This window comes from Mytilus edulis, chromosome 12, assembly GCF_963676685.1.
Source record: "Mytilus edulis chromosome 12, xbMytEdul2.2, whole genome shotgun sequence".
NCBI classification, from domain to species: Eukaryota; Metazoa; Mollusca; class Bivalvia; order Mytilida; family Mytilidae; genus Mytilus; species Mytilus edulis.
In genome coordinates this window covers 8,185,246-8,199,964 of record NC_092355.1, presented here as the reverse complement: position 1 = coordinate 8,199,964, position 14,719 = coordinate 8,185,246, and positions in this window count along the sequence as shown.

The window sequence follows — 14,719 nt, the reverse complement described above, 5'->3', positions numbered from 1 at the left end:
TTTGATAAAATGCGAGAGTTCTCTGAATTCCAATAAATTTATTTCTGTCATATAAGAACTGAAATGGAGTTTTTCTTATATGTCACCGTTGTGAAACTTATATTTGATATTGTACACGTATAAAGAAATGGAGAACCATCTAGGTCGTTTAATTATCATTTAATAAACGTTTTTGTCCCAATCACAAGTCAAGCGTTTGTTTATGTAATTATGCGCATGCGTATAGTTTTCCTGACTTCAAGGGATATCAGATTGAATGGTTGCTCTGGATTCCCCACTTCATTGATTAGTTTGAAACTCATAGGATCCTTTCTATGTCTGTCTGCTATTGAGGGTTATTGTTGTTGCATAATTTTAAATCATATGCATCTTTTTAATTAAAATAAATGTAGTCCACATCTTAAAGGTGTAACTTGAACACCCCTTCAGCCGGAATGGAGTTTTCCATATTATCGTTTCGAGTTGTCTCCCTTCCGTAAGTAACTTCCGTCAAAATCAAAATACGAGAAAAATTAACTCGTTAGATTACGATAAACGTCGTATTATATTAAAAACGATCGCAATTTAAACAGAGAAGTGTGTACAAAAAGGAGTCATGCCCACTGACCCAAAGAAAATTAAATATTTAAAGAGTTGGAAATGAGGTTCCTCCTAGGATTAATGGTGATAAGATACGAAGTGAAATACCTTCTCTCACTCTCAGTGACTGCTGTGGAAAATAAACTTGGAATTTATAGTACAAAAATAAAACCCAATAAGTACATTGCTCATACACTTGTATACAGAATTGGCTATTTTTTAAGTTGAGTAACTATTCAGATTACTAAAATTACATTTAACATGACTGGCAGTTGAAATAGTTTTGAAAGTAATACTATCCAGCTATACCAGGGCTGCTAAACATGCATGAGACTCACGCCTGTTCATGCTTTTTTGCGGCATTATCTCTCGATCTATTGTTGTTTTCTTTGATCTTTTCAATTTTGGACACATCTCACGCATTAGCTTTATGAAAAGTTGGCAGAACTGCTATGTACATGTGTCAATGAAAACAATACACCTTATCGCTATTTGTCCCTCATAACTGGATATCGCACAGGTTCCCGTAAAATTTTGACGTCATAGAACAACATATCTGACGCCACAATGTAAAAGTGATTGTTGTATGCGTCAATAAATTAAATTACACCATATTAAAGTGCACATGCAAAGGTATTTATAAAAGTTTTGAATTCGCCAAAACAATAACCGCCAAAATATTTCGTATACCTTATTCAATGAAAATCGCGAAATTTTACACCGACGAAAATAACCCGCTATACGGTATTATATTTACATTTTCATTTGAACAGTTGAAACAAATTTCTTTCTTAACTAAGTTCGTGTGTCAGTTTTTGATCCGTTGATGATAGTCGATAACTCATTTATTGACGTCTCTTTTACAATCTACACTCGAGACAGCACCTTTGCAAATACATTCGTTATCATTTGTTGTGAGGAGTTAACCAGTAGAATGCATACTTACTTAAAATTTTCCTCACAAGATCCTGAACAAAAGTATAAATCGTCATTTACAGTATGTATACGACTTCGTTTTTCTTATATCTTTTATTCAAAAATGATTAATTTCCTTTACTTTCATTTTTAAAACTTTGCAATGAAACAATCACTTCATCACACTTGAATGAGCGACATAACAGAACAAATCACCCATCCGGAGCATCTAAGACTGCATCCGGTGTTTTGTGAGGTTCGTATTGGTCAGTCTTCAAATTTCAATGTTGTGTTTTGTATACTCTTATTTGGCTTTACGTCTTTTTCTTTTTTTGTTTTTTGTTCTTATAGTGTTTGATAGTTTAAGACCCACCATTTTTTCATAAAATGCCCTGTACCAAGTCAGGAAAAAGGCCATTGTTACATTATAGTTCGTTTCTGTGTGTGTTACATTTTGGTGTTGTGTTTCTGTTGTGTCGTATAGTTCTCTTATATTTGATACGTTTTCCTCAGTTTTAGTTTGTATCCCGGATTTGTTTTTTCTCTATTGATTTGTGAATTTCGAACAGCGGTATACTACTGTTGCCTTTATTTATGTTCGACTTATGAGATTAAATGCCCCTTTGCTATATTTGGCCTATCTATTACAGTAAGTAAACTACTGTTGCCTTTATTTATGTTCCACTTATGAGATTGGATGCCCCTTTGCTATCTTTGGCCTCTCTTTTACAGTAAGTATACTACTGTTGCCTTTATTTATGTTCGACTTATGAGATTGAATGCCCCTTTGCTATTTTTTGCCTCTCGTTTACATTAAGTAAACTACTGTTGCCTTTATTTCTGTTCGATTTATGAGATTGAATGCCCCTTTACTATCTTTTGCCTCTCTTTTACATTAAGTAAACTACTGTTGCCTTTATTTCTGTTCGAATAATTATGAGATCGAATGCCCCTTTGCTATCTTTTGACTCTCTTTTTCAGTAAGTAAACTACTGTTGCCTTTATTTCTGTTCGACTTATGAGATTGAATGCCCCTTTGCTATCTTTTGCCTCTCTAAAACGAACTGTATTTACTACTAAATATATGATAAAAATAAAAGATATTTGATAAACTTCACACGATATCGGAATAGTTTTACAAGAATGAATACAATAACGACTCACAATGTATGCAGACATCACTAATGAATCCACACTCGGTCCAAATTACATGAGTCCTAGACATAACAACTATAGATGTCAATTTGTGGTTGATGTAAAATATATTATCGTTCCTTTGTGCATTTTTCCTTTGATATTTTTTTGTGATATTTTTTTTATATCATGCTACTTGTTTGGGATGGAAAATTATCGCTATAAACTAAGGCGGCATGTAGCGATTCTAATGAAATTGACATGAATTGACAACGTCGTCAAAGGTAAAATAGCGATAAACAGCACTACAAACTGATCAGAGTCTGAATTGACCAGTTTTTGTGCTCGACCAGTAAAATCGAGCACACATTTTACTCGACCTATCTCGACATTGTCTCGACTGTACTTTACTGTACTTAAGTGTACTCGACTAGGTCTCGACTTTACTTAATAAGTCTGATTCAGTACTTGATGATCTTTGTGTAGTTATTGCGGACCTGTTTTTGTATTGTTATGAGTTACAATTTATGACAAAAATAAGCAAAGACCCATCGAAACAACATCTGATAAACAAATTTAATAATACTTTTAGATATTTGGATGATATTTTGGCTCTCAATAATGACGACTTCAGTATGTATATTAATGAAATTTATCCTGTTGAACTTACTTTAAATAAAGCTAATACTAACAATGACCACTGCCCTTTTCTCGATCTTGATATCTATATCACTAATGGAAAGCTGAATACTAAAATTTATGATAAAAGGGATAATTTTTCATTTCCTATCGTTAATTATCCGTTTATAGATGGTGACGTTCCCTTGTCACCATCTTACGGTGTTTATATATCTCAACTTGTACGATTCGCTCGTGTATGTAACAATGTTTTAGATTCTAACGAGAGAAATTTATGTATTACTGAAAAATTATTACACCAGGGTTTTCGATATCACAAACTAGTCAAAACATTTACTAAATTTTATCATCGGTATAAAGACATCATTCGTAAATATATCTCAACATGCAGACTTCTAATACGTTCAGGCATTTCACATCCAATTTTTTATGGAAATATTCTTTATAAAGCACAAAGGTGTCAGTATTCACCTCAGAAACTTACAAAACCTATGAATAGACTTATTAAGAAGGGATATAATTACGATACTGTTGTCAAGTCATTAAAGATTGCATATTTTGGCGTTAATATTGAGTCACTGATAAGGTCTTTGCATCGGAACTAAACACATTTATTCTAAAAACAGTTGTTGGCATGACACGGGTTATGTTCTTCTCATATATGTTATGATGGTATGATACTCAACCCCTAACGGGAAGGATTGTGCCTGATGTTCATATGATGAAATCATAATCTTTCAGTCAGTTTAATGAAGTCTGGAGCTGGCATGTCAGTTAACTGCTAGTAGTCTGTTGTTATTTATGTATTATTGTCATTTTGTTTATTTTCTTTGGTTACATCTTCTGACATCAGACTCGGACTTCTCTTGAACTGAATTTTAATGTGCGTATTGTTATGCGTTTACTTTTCTACATTGGTTAGAGGTATAGGGGGAGGGTTGAGATCTCACAAACATGTTTAACCCCGCCGCATTTTTGCGCCTGTCCCAAGTCAGGAGCCTCTGGCCTTTGTTAGTCTTGTATTATTTTAATTTTAGTTTCTTGTGTACAATTTGGAAATTAGTATGGCGTTCATTATCACTTGACTAGTATATATTTGTTTAGGGGCCAGCTGAAGGACGCCTCCGGGTGCGGGAATTTCTCGCTACATTGAAGACCTGTTGGTGACCCTCTGCTGTTGTTTTTTATTTGGTCGGGTTGTTGTCTCTTTGACACATTCCCCATTTCCATTCTCAATTTTATGAAATAGTCTTGACCATGGCTCGACCTGTCTCGACCTGTCTTGACTAGTCTCGACCAGTTCGAATAAAATAGAGATAGTACACTTTAATTTTTTTTATAACTTTTTAAATTCAACTTTGATTTTCATCAAACTATGCAGCTATCTTAGATATATATCAAGCTTACTGAATCCCCTGTCATTTAGTTTTTTGTTGTATTGCTGTAAAATGTAAGAATTAAAGTGATCTTGGTAAAAAAAAAAAGAGCTAGGATTGGTAATTTGGACAAAATAGAGATAGAACACTTTAATTTTTTAATAACTTTTTCAAATCAACTTGGATTTTAATCAAACTATGCAGTTATCTTAGATAACTATCAAGCTTACTGAATCCCAGGTTATTTTGTTTCTTGTTGTATTGCTGTCAAATTTAAGAATTAAATTAATCTAGGTCAAAAAAGCTAGAATTTGCAGTTCGAACAAAATAGAGATAGTACACTTTAAGTTTTTTAATAACTTTTTCAAATCAACTTGGATTTTATTCAAACTATATAGCTACCTTGGTGAGGTATTAATCTTACTAAATCCCAGGTTGTTATGAAGTTTGGTGTATTGCTGTCAAATTTAAGAATTAATTTAATCTAGGTAAAAAAAAGCTAGATTTTGCAGTTTTGACAAAATAGAGATAGTACACTTTAATTTTTTTCATAACTTTTTCAAATAAACTTTAGGTTTGGTGTATTTCTGTCAAATTTAAGAATTTAATTAATCTACATGTAGGTAAAAAAGCTACGATATAAGAAATATATCTTTCTTCATTTATAAATGATATTAAATTTTTGTTTTAACCAAAAAAAAGGGTGTCTTTTTTAAGATTTCATAACTTTTTCAAATCACCTTAAACAAAATAAACACCTTTTTTTTTTTGGTTAAAATCATGAACTTTCATGACAATCCTTGATAACCTTTTAAAAAAAGAAATGTGTTCAAAAGTTACAGTATAAATTTATTTTAATCAAATCTTAAAATATTTTTTTGTCAAATTTAATGACATGGCACTATACATGATTTAATTACATCAGTACACATGAGTTTTACAGGTAAAAAGAAAGCCCTACTTTTCTTAAACTCGTGTATTGCTTATCTAGTGAATTAAAAAAGCCTTGCGATTAAGATTTAACAGGATGTTGCAACTTTGAATAAATGTTATTTAGAATTTAAAACTCTCTTTAAGATGTGATCTTTTTAATAAGTTTGCCCCAAGCAGAAGGTATTGCTTTATAAATCACCACAAATCAGAAGAACTATTTTAATAATTTCGTTAATGTTTCATCCCTGTTTGATATATTTATATAGTATATATCAAAAGGAATAAAACATTAAAGGAATTAAATAACTATTTTATATATACTTTTTCCCAAATTATGAGGAAGGATATATTTCTAATATCGTAGCTTTTTGACCTAGATTAATTAAATTCTTAAATTTGACAGAAATAAACCAAACTAAATAACACCCTATGATTCAGTAAGATCAATATATTGCAAAGATAGTTGTAGAGTTTGATAAAAATCTAAATTGATTTGAAAAAGTTAGGAACAAAATTAAAGTGTACTATCTCTATTTTGTCCAAATTGCAAATCCTAGGTTTTTTTACCAAGAATACTTTAATTCTTAAATTTTACAGCAATACAACAAAAAACTTAATGAAATGGGATTCAGTAAGCTTGATATATATCTAAGATATCGGCATAGTTTGATGAAAATCCAAGTTGATTTGAAAAAGTTTAAAAAAAAATTAAAGATGCCTATCTGAATTTTTATATAAAAATTTTCATTTTGACATATTGTAAAATTAAATTCTTTCATTTCGCAGCAATAAATCAAACTACCTAATAAGCTTGAATTTTGTAAGATCAATATTTAATTTAGTTAGATGGGCTGATTTACACCAGTCAAAACTAAATTTGAAGGTCAAGACTAGTCGAGACAGGTCGAGACTGGTTGAGACTGAGTCGAGACTGGTTGAGACTGAGTCGAAACTAGTCGAGACAGGTCGAGACTAGTCAATACAGGTCGAGACAGGTCGAGCCTTTGTCAAGACTATTTCAGACTACACAAAGATCATCAAGTACTGAATCAGACTAATTAAGTAAAGTCGAGACCTAGTCGAGTACACTTAAATACAGTTAAGTACAGTCGAGACAATGTCGAGACTAGTCGAGTAAAATGTGTGCTCAATATTACTGGTCGAGCACAAAAACTGGTCAATTCAGACTCTGAGCAGTTTGTAGTGCAGATTAGCAATGGTCATATCAACGGCTTTTCTCGCTTTCGCCGTACCGACTCAAGCGAGATCATCTATAAAAAAAAATCGATACTAAGTTTATTTATTCTTTTCAAAATATATATATTATGTTATCAAAGTTTGTATTGATATTATTGAATCATTTTGTTAATTGATGGCAAATCTCTCTTCCCCTAGTATGTTAGAGTTTTCATCTTCTGTTTCTGATTTCAAATAATTGTAATAAATAAAATTGAGAAAGCATGAACAAAATGATATTAAACAATTCTTCTAATTTGATGATTTGACAATTTATTTATTCAAATAATTCATAATTTATTATAAACGTTGAATTCAATAGTGCTTGTTCAAGCATTCATTTGCAATATGTTACATAGACTTTATTTGCAATATGTACATAAATTTGTATTCGCAATATGTTACATAGTTTTTCTATTTTTTTTATCTTTAGTCATACGTAGTTTTATATTAGTACGAACCGCTCCTATTCAGAAAAAGAAATTTGTAAAAATATTTGCCTTGTTCAACCACTGAAACAACAGTAAGCATGTGTTACATCCTCGGACCACGCACACACTAGCGTGATATTAAACATATATACCATCCCTTCCAACGTGTTATTTCATTCACAAAGCCTCTCTTCAAGTGTTCGGTTGTGTGATCAGTTTTTCCAGTTGTGGTCGTCTTGTAAACTATTTAACATGTAAGTAACTTTATACATTTACCTATCTTAACTTATCTCTTATAGCACTCATCACCATTCCCTGCGACATGACACAGATGATAACGCGTTCGGTCTGTTTTCTGACCTGAAATCATTCTTGATAATTTCATGCTAAAATCCAAATTTACTCATTACATAATTAACATAAAACATAATTCTACGTAGATTTTCCAATTTATCAAAGGAGTAGGTCCGATAAGGACCGATTTTGGCCTCAAATTTCAGGTTCATCTGACGAAAGATTTTGACCACTTTTTAAACACTTAAGTGTCTATTTTATTTGATTCAGTTAGTGTATGTGAAAGATTTTAACTGATTTAGTCATTAAAAACGATCCGATTCAAGCTCAAATATGAAAAATCTACCAAATATGCCGAAATATGTCACTTTTCAGATGTTTTTTGTCAAAAATGAATGTGGCCGCATCCGTGTTCATCCTAAATCTTTATACATGTTATGAATTATCATCAAATACAACTTACATTTCAATATTAAGGATGAACACGAATGCTGCCACTTTCGTTTTACACGAAAACCGTCTAAAATTTAACTACAATGCTAGAATTGTGAAGATTTCAGTAATTTAGCATGACTTAATGGTGCTAGTACCCGATATATGTGCATTGTATTGTCAAAAACAGCCCACATTTATGTAGCAGAAGCATTCTATCGTCCAATAAATAACTAAAAGTTTACATTTTAACAATTTTGTAAAACTGCTTTTTGGGACCAAAAAGGGGTCTTACTGGACCTACTCCTTTCTGCATCTTTTTTTTATGTTTTTGGGATACGATTGCTTTCAAGCAATCTGTAGACTTATACCATTGACTCAGGGCCATGCCCTCACGTCAACCGTTTTATTCTAAACATTAAGGAACATCTCAGATTCTAATGATTGCCTTGCTTTAAAAGGTAAAAACATACAAAAGGATTGAACTTAAAAAACTTTCCTGTAATGTTCTTCTCATAATCTTCATGTTTGATATTTCCCTTGACTTATATGCGTGTTTTTAACAACACGGAAAACCAGACTTAAGCAGTATTTATATTTAGTGTTTTTATAAATTAATTTAGAAACACGTCGGAGGGAATTCCCCAGTTTTGATAAAATGCGAGAGTTCTCTGAATTCCAATAAATCTATTTCTGTCATATAAGAACTGAAATGGAGTTTTTCTTATATGTCACCGTTGTGAAACTTATATTTGATATTGTCCGCTCATAAAGAAATGGAGAACCATCTAGGTCGTTTAATTATCATTTAATAAACGTTTTTGTTCCAAATCACAAGTCAAGGGTGTGTTTATGTAATTATGTGCATTCCCCACTCTATTGATTAATTTGAAACTCATAGGATCCTTTCCATGTCTGTGTGCTATTGAGGGTTATTGTTATTGCATAATTTTAAATCATATGCATCTTTTTAATTAAAATAAATGTAGTCCACATCGTAAAGATGTAACTTTAACACCCCTTCAGCCGGAATGGAGTCTTCCATATTATCGTTTCGAGTTGTCTCCCTTCCGTAAGTAACTTCCGTCAAAATCAAAATACGAGAAAAATTAACTCGTTAGATTACGATAAACGTCGTATTATATTAAAAACGATCGCAATTTAAACAAAGAAGTGTGTACGGAAAGGAGTCATGTCCACTGACCCAGAGAAATTTAAATATTTAAAGAGTTAGAAATGAGGTTCCTCCTAGGATTAATGGTGATAAGATACGAAGTGAAATACCTTCTCTCACTCTCAGTGACTGCTGTGGAAAATAAACTTGGAATTGATAGTACAAAAATAAAACCCAATAAGTACATTGCTCATCCACTTGTATACGGGATTGGCTATTCTTAAAGTTGAGTAACTATTCAGATTACGAAAATTACATTTTACATGACTGTGCAGTTGAATTAGTTTTGAAAATAATACTATCCAGCTATACTAGGGCTGTTAAAAATGCATGAGACTCACGCATGATCATGCCTTTTTGCGGCATTATCTCTCGATCTATTGTTTTTTCTTTGATCTTTTCAATTTTGACCAAATATCACGCATTAGCTTTATGAAAAGTTGGCAGAAATGCTCTATACATGTGTCAATGAAAAAAATACACCTTATCGCTATTTGTCCGCCATTACTGGATATCGCACAGGTTCCCGTAAAATTTTGACGTCATAAAACAACATATCTGATGCCACAATGTAAAAGTGATTGTTGTATGCGTCAAAAGTACAAGGGGCCGGGTCAGCCGGGATTAGCGATAAGGTGTATGGCAATCGTATCCCTCAGAGCATTCTGCTCTTTGATTAGATTGTATTGTAAGTGTTGCATTTTTTCCCGAAGAGAACAAAACTGCCAAAATAAATTACACCATATTAAAAGTGCACATGCAAAGGTATTGATAAAAGTTTTGAATTCGCCAAAACAATAAACGCCAAAATATTTCGTATACCTTACTCAAGGAAAATCGCGAAATTTTACACCCGCAACAATAACCCGCTATACGGTATTATATTTACCTTTTCATTTGAACAGTTGAACCAAATTTCTTTCTTAACTAAGTTCGTGTGTCAGTTTTTGATCCGTTGATGATAGTCGATAATTCATTTATTGACGTCTCTTTTACGATCTACATTCAAGACAGCACCTTTGCAAATACTTTCGTTATCATTTGTTGTGAGGAGTTAACCAGTAAAATGCATTAAAATTTTCCCCACAAGATCCTGGCCAGAAGTATAAATCGTCATTTACAGTATGTATACGACTTCGTTTTTCTTATATCTTTTATTTAAAACTGATTAATTTCCTTTACTTTCTTTTTTAAAACTTTGCAATGAAACACTCACTTTATAACACTTGAATGAGCGACATAACAGAACAAATCACCCTTCCGGAGCATCTAAGACTGCATCCGGTGTTTTGTGAGGTTCGTATTGGTCAGTCTTCAAATTTCAATGTTGTGTTATGTATACTCTTTTTTGGCTTTATGTATACTACTGTTGCCTTTATTTATGTTTGACTTATGAGATTGAATGCCCCTTTGCTATCTTTTGCCTCTCTTTTACAGTAAGTATACTGCTGTTGCCTTTATTTATGTTCGACTTATGAGATTGAATGCCCCTTTGCTATCTTTAGCCTATCTATTACAGTAAGTAAACTACTGTTGCCTTTATTTATGTTCCACTTATGAGATTGAATGCCCCTTTGCTATCTTTTGCCTCTCTTTTACAGTAAGTATACTACTGTTGCCTTTATTTATGTTCGACTTATGAGATTGAATGCCCCTTTGCTAGTTTTTGCCTCTCTTTTACAGTAAGTAAACTACTGTTGCCTTTATTTCTGTTCGACTTATGAGATTGAATGCCCCTTTGCTATCTTTTGCCTCTCTTTTACATTAAGTAAACTACTGTTGCCTTTATTTCTGTTCGAATTATGAAATCATATGCCCCTTTGCTATCTTTTGACTCTCTTTTTCAGTAAATAAACTACTGTTGCCTTTATTTATGTTCGACTTATGAGATTGAATGCCCCTTTGCTATCTTTTGCCTCTCTAAAACGAACTGTATTTACTACTAAATATATGATAAAAGTAAAAGATATTTGATAAACTTCACACGATATCGGAATAGTTTTACAAGAATGAATACAATAACGACTCACAATGTATGCAGACATCACTAATGAATCCACACTCGGTCCAAATTACATGAGTCCTAGACATGACAACTATAGATGTCAATTTGTGGTTTATGTAAAATATATTATCGTTCCTTTGTGCATTTTTCCTTTGATATTTTTTTGTGATATTTTTTTTATATCATGCTACTTGTTTGGGATAGAAAGTTATCGCTATAAACTAAGGAGGCATGTAGCGATTCTAATGAAATTGACATGAAATTGACAACGTCGTCAAAGGTAAAATAGCGATAAACAGCACTACAAACTGCTCAGAGTCTGAATTGACCAGTGTTTGTGCTCGACCAGTAAAATCGAGCACACATTTTACTCGACTAGTCTCGACATTGTCTCGACTGAACTTAACTGTACTTAAGTGTACTCGACTAGGTCTCGACTTTACTTAATAAGTCTGATTCAGTACTTGATGATCTTTGTGTAGTCTGAAATAGTCTTGACCATGGCTCGACCTGTCTTGACTAGTCTCGACCTGTCTCGACTAGTCTCGACTCAGTCTCAACCAGTCTCGACCTGTGTCTACTAGTCTTGACCTTCAAATTTAGTTTTGACTGGTGTAAATCAGCCCATCTAACTAAATTACATATTGATCTTACACAATTCAAGCTTATTATTTAGGTAGTTTGATTTATTGCTGTGAAATGAAAGAATTTAATTTTACAATATGTCAAAATAAAAATTAAGATATAAAAATTCAGATAGGCATTTTTTATTTTTTTTTATAACTTTTTTAAATCAACTTGGATTTTCATCAAACTATGCAGCTATCTTAGATATATATCAAGCTTACTGAATCCCATTTCATTTAGTTTTTTGTTGTGTTGCTGTAAAATTTTAAAATTAAAGTAATCTTGGTAAAAAGAGCAAGGATTTGCAATTCGGACAAAATAGAGATAGTACACTTTAAATTTTTGAATAACTTTTTCAAATCAACTTCTTCGATTTTCCTCAAGCTATGCAGCTATGTTAGATATATATTAAGCTTACTGAATCCCAGGTTATTTTGTTTCTTGTTGTATTGCTGTCAAATTTAAGAATTAAATTAATCTAGGTCAAAAAAGCTAGAATTTGCAGTTCGAATAAAATAGAGATAGTACACTTTAATTTTTTTTATAACTTTTTAAATTCAACTTTGATTTTCATCAAACTATGCAGCTATCTTAGATATATATCAAGCTTACTGAATCCCCTGTCATTTAGTTTTTTGTTGTATTGCTGTAAAATGTAAGAATTAAAGTGATCTTGGTAAAAAAAAAAGCTAGGATTTGCAATTTGGACAAAATAGAGATAGAACACTTTAATTTTTTTAATAACTTTTTCAAATCAACTTGGATTTTCATCAAACTATGCAGTTATCTTAGATAACTATCAAGCTTACTGAATCCCAGGTTATTTTGTTTCTTGTTGTATTGCTGTCAAATTTAACAATTAAAAAGAGGTAAAAAAAAGATAGAATTTGCAGTTCGAACAAAATAGAGATAGTACACTTTAAGTTTTTTAATAACTTTTTCAAATCAACTTGGATTTTATTCAAACTATATAGCTACCTTGGTGAGGTATTAATCTTACTAAATCCCAGGTTGTTATGAAGTTTGGTGTATTGCTGTCAAATTTAAGAATTAATTTAATCTAGGTAAAAAAAAGCTAGATTTTGCAGTTTTGACAAAATAGAGATAGTACACTTTAATTTTTTTCATAACTTTTTCAAATAAACTTTAGGTTTGGTGTATTTCTGTCAAATTTAAGAATTTAATTAATCTACATGTAGGTAAAAAAGCTACGATATAAGAAATATATCTTTCTTCATTTATAAATGATATTAAATTTTTGTTTTAACCAAAAAAAAGGGTGTCTTTTTTAAGATTTCATAACTTTTTCAAATCACCTTAAACAAAATAAACACCTTTTTTTTTTTGGTTAAAATCATGAACTTTCATGACAATCCTTGATAACCTTTTAAAAAAAGAAATGTGTTCAAAAGTTACAGTATAAATTTATTTTAATCAAATCTTAAAATATTTTTTTGTCAAATTTAATGACATGGCACTATACATGATTTAATTACATCAGTACACATGAGTTTTACAGGTAAAAAGAAAGCCCTACTTTTCTTAAACTCGTGTATTGCTTATCTAGTGAATTAAAAAAGCCTTGCGATTAAGATTTAACAGGATGTTGCAACTTTGAATAAATGTTATTTAGAATTTAAAACTCTCTTTAAGATGTGATCTTTTTAATAAGTTTGCCCCAAGCAGAAGGTATTGCTTTATAAATCACCACAAATCAGAAGAACTATTTTAATAATTTCGTTAATGTTTCATCCCTGTTTGATATATTTATATAGTATATATCAAAAGGAATAAAACATTAAAGGAATTAAATAACTATTTTATATATACTTTTCCCCAAATTATGAGGAAGGATATATTTCTAATATCGTAGCTTTTTGACCTAGATTAATTAAATTCTTAAATTTGACAGAAATAAACCAAACTAAATAACACCCTATGATTCAGTAAGATCAATATATTGCAAAGATAGTTGTAGAGTTTGATAAAAATCTAAATTGATTTGAAAAAGTTAGGAACAAAATTAAAGTGTACTATCTCTATTTTGTCCAAATTGCAAATCCTAGGTTTTTTTACCAAGAATACTTTAATTCTTAAATTTTACAGCAATACAACAAAAAACTTAATGAAATGGGATTCAGTAAGCTTGATATATATCTAAGATATCGGCATAGTTTGATGAAAATCCAAGTTGATTTGAAAAAGTTTAAAAAAAAATTAAAGATGCCTATCTGAATTTTTATATAAAAATTTTCATTTTGACATATTGTAAAATTAAATTCTTTCATTTCGCAGCAATAAATCAAACTACCTAATAAGCTTGAATTTTGTAAGATCAATATTTAATTTAGTTAGATGGGCTGATTTACACCAGTCAAAACTAAATTTGAAGGTCAAGACTAGTCGAGACAGGTCGAGACAGGTCGAGCCTTTGTCAAGACTATTTCAGAATACACAAAGATCATCAAGTACTGAATCAGACTAATTAAGTAAAGTCGAGACCTAGTCGAGTACACTTAAGTACAGTTAAGTACAGTCGAGACAATGTCGAGACTAGTCGAGTAAAATGTGTGCTCAATATTACTGGTCGAGCACAAAAAATGGTCAATACAGACTCTGAGCAGTTTGTAGTGCAGATTAGCAATGGTCATATCAACGGCTTTTCTCGCTTTCGCCGTACCAACTCAAGCGAGATCATCTATAAAAAAAATTCGATACTTAGTTTATTTATTCTTTTCAAAATATATATATTATGTTATCAAAGTTTGTATTGATATTATTGAATCATTTTGTAAATTGATGGCAAATCTCGCCTCCCCTAGTATGCTAGAGTTTTCATCTTCTGTTTCTGATTTCAAATAATTGTAATAATTAACATTGACAAAGCATGAACAAAATGATATTAAACAATTCATCTAATTTGATGATTTGACAATTTATTTAT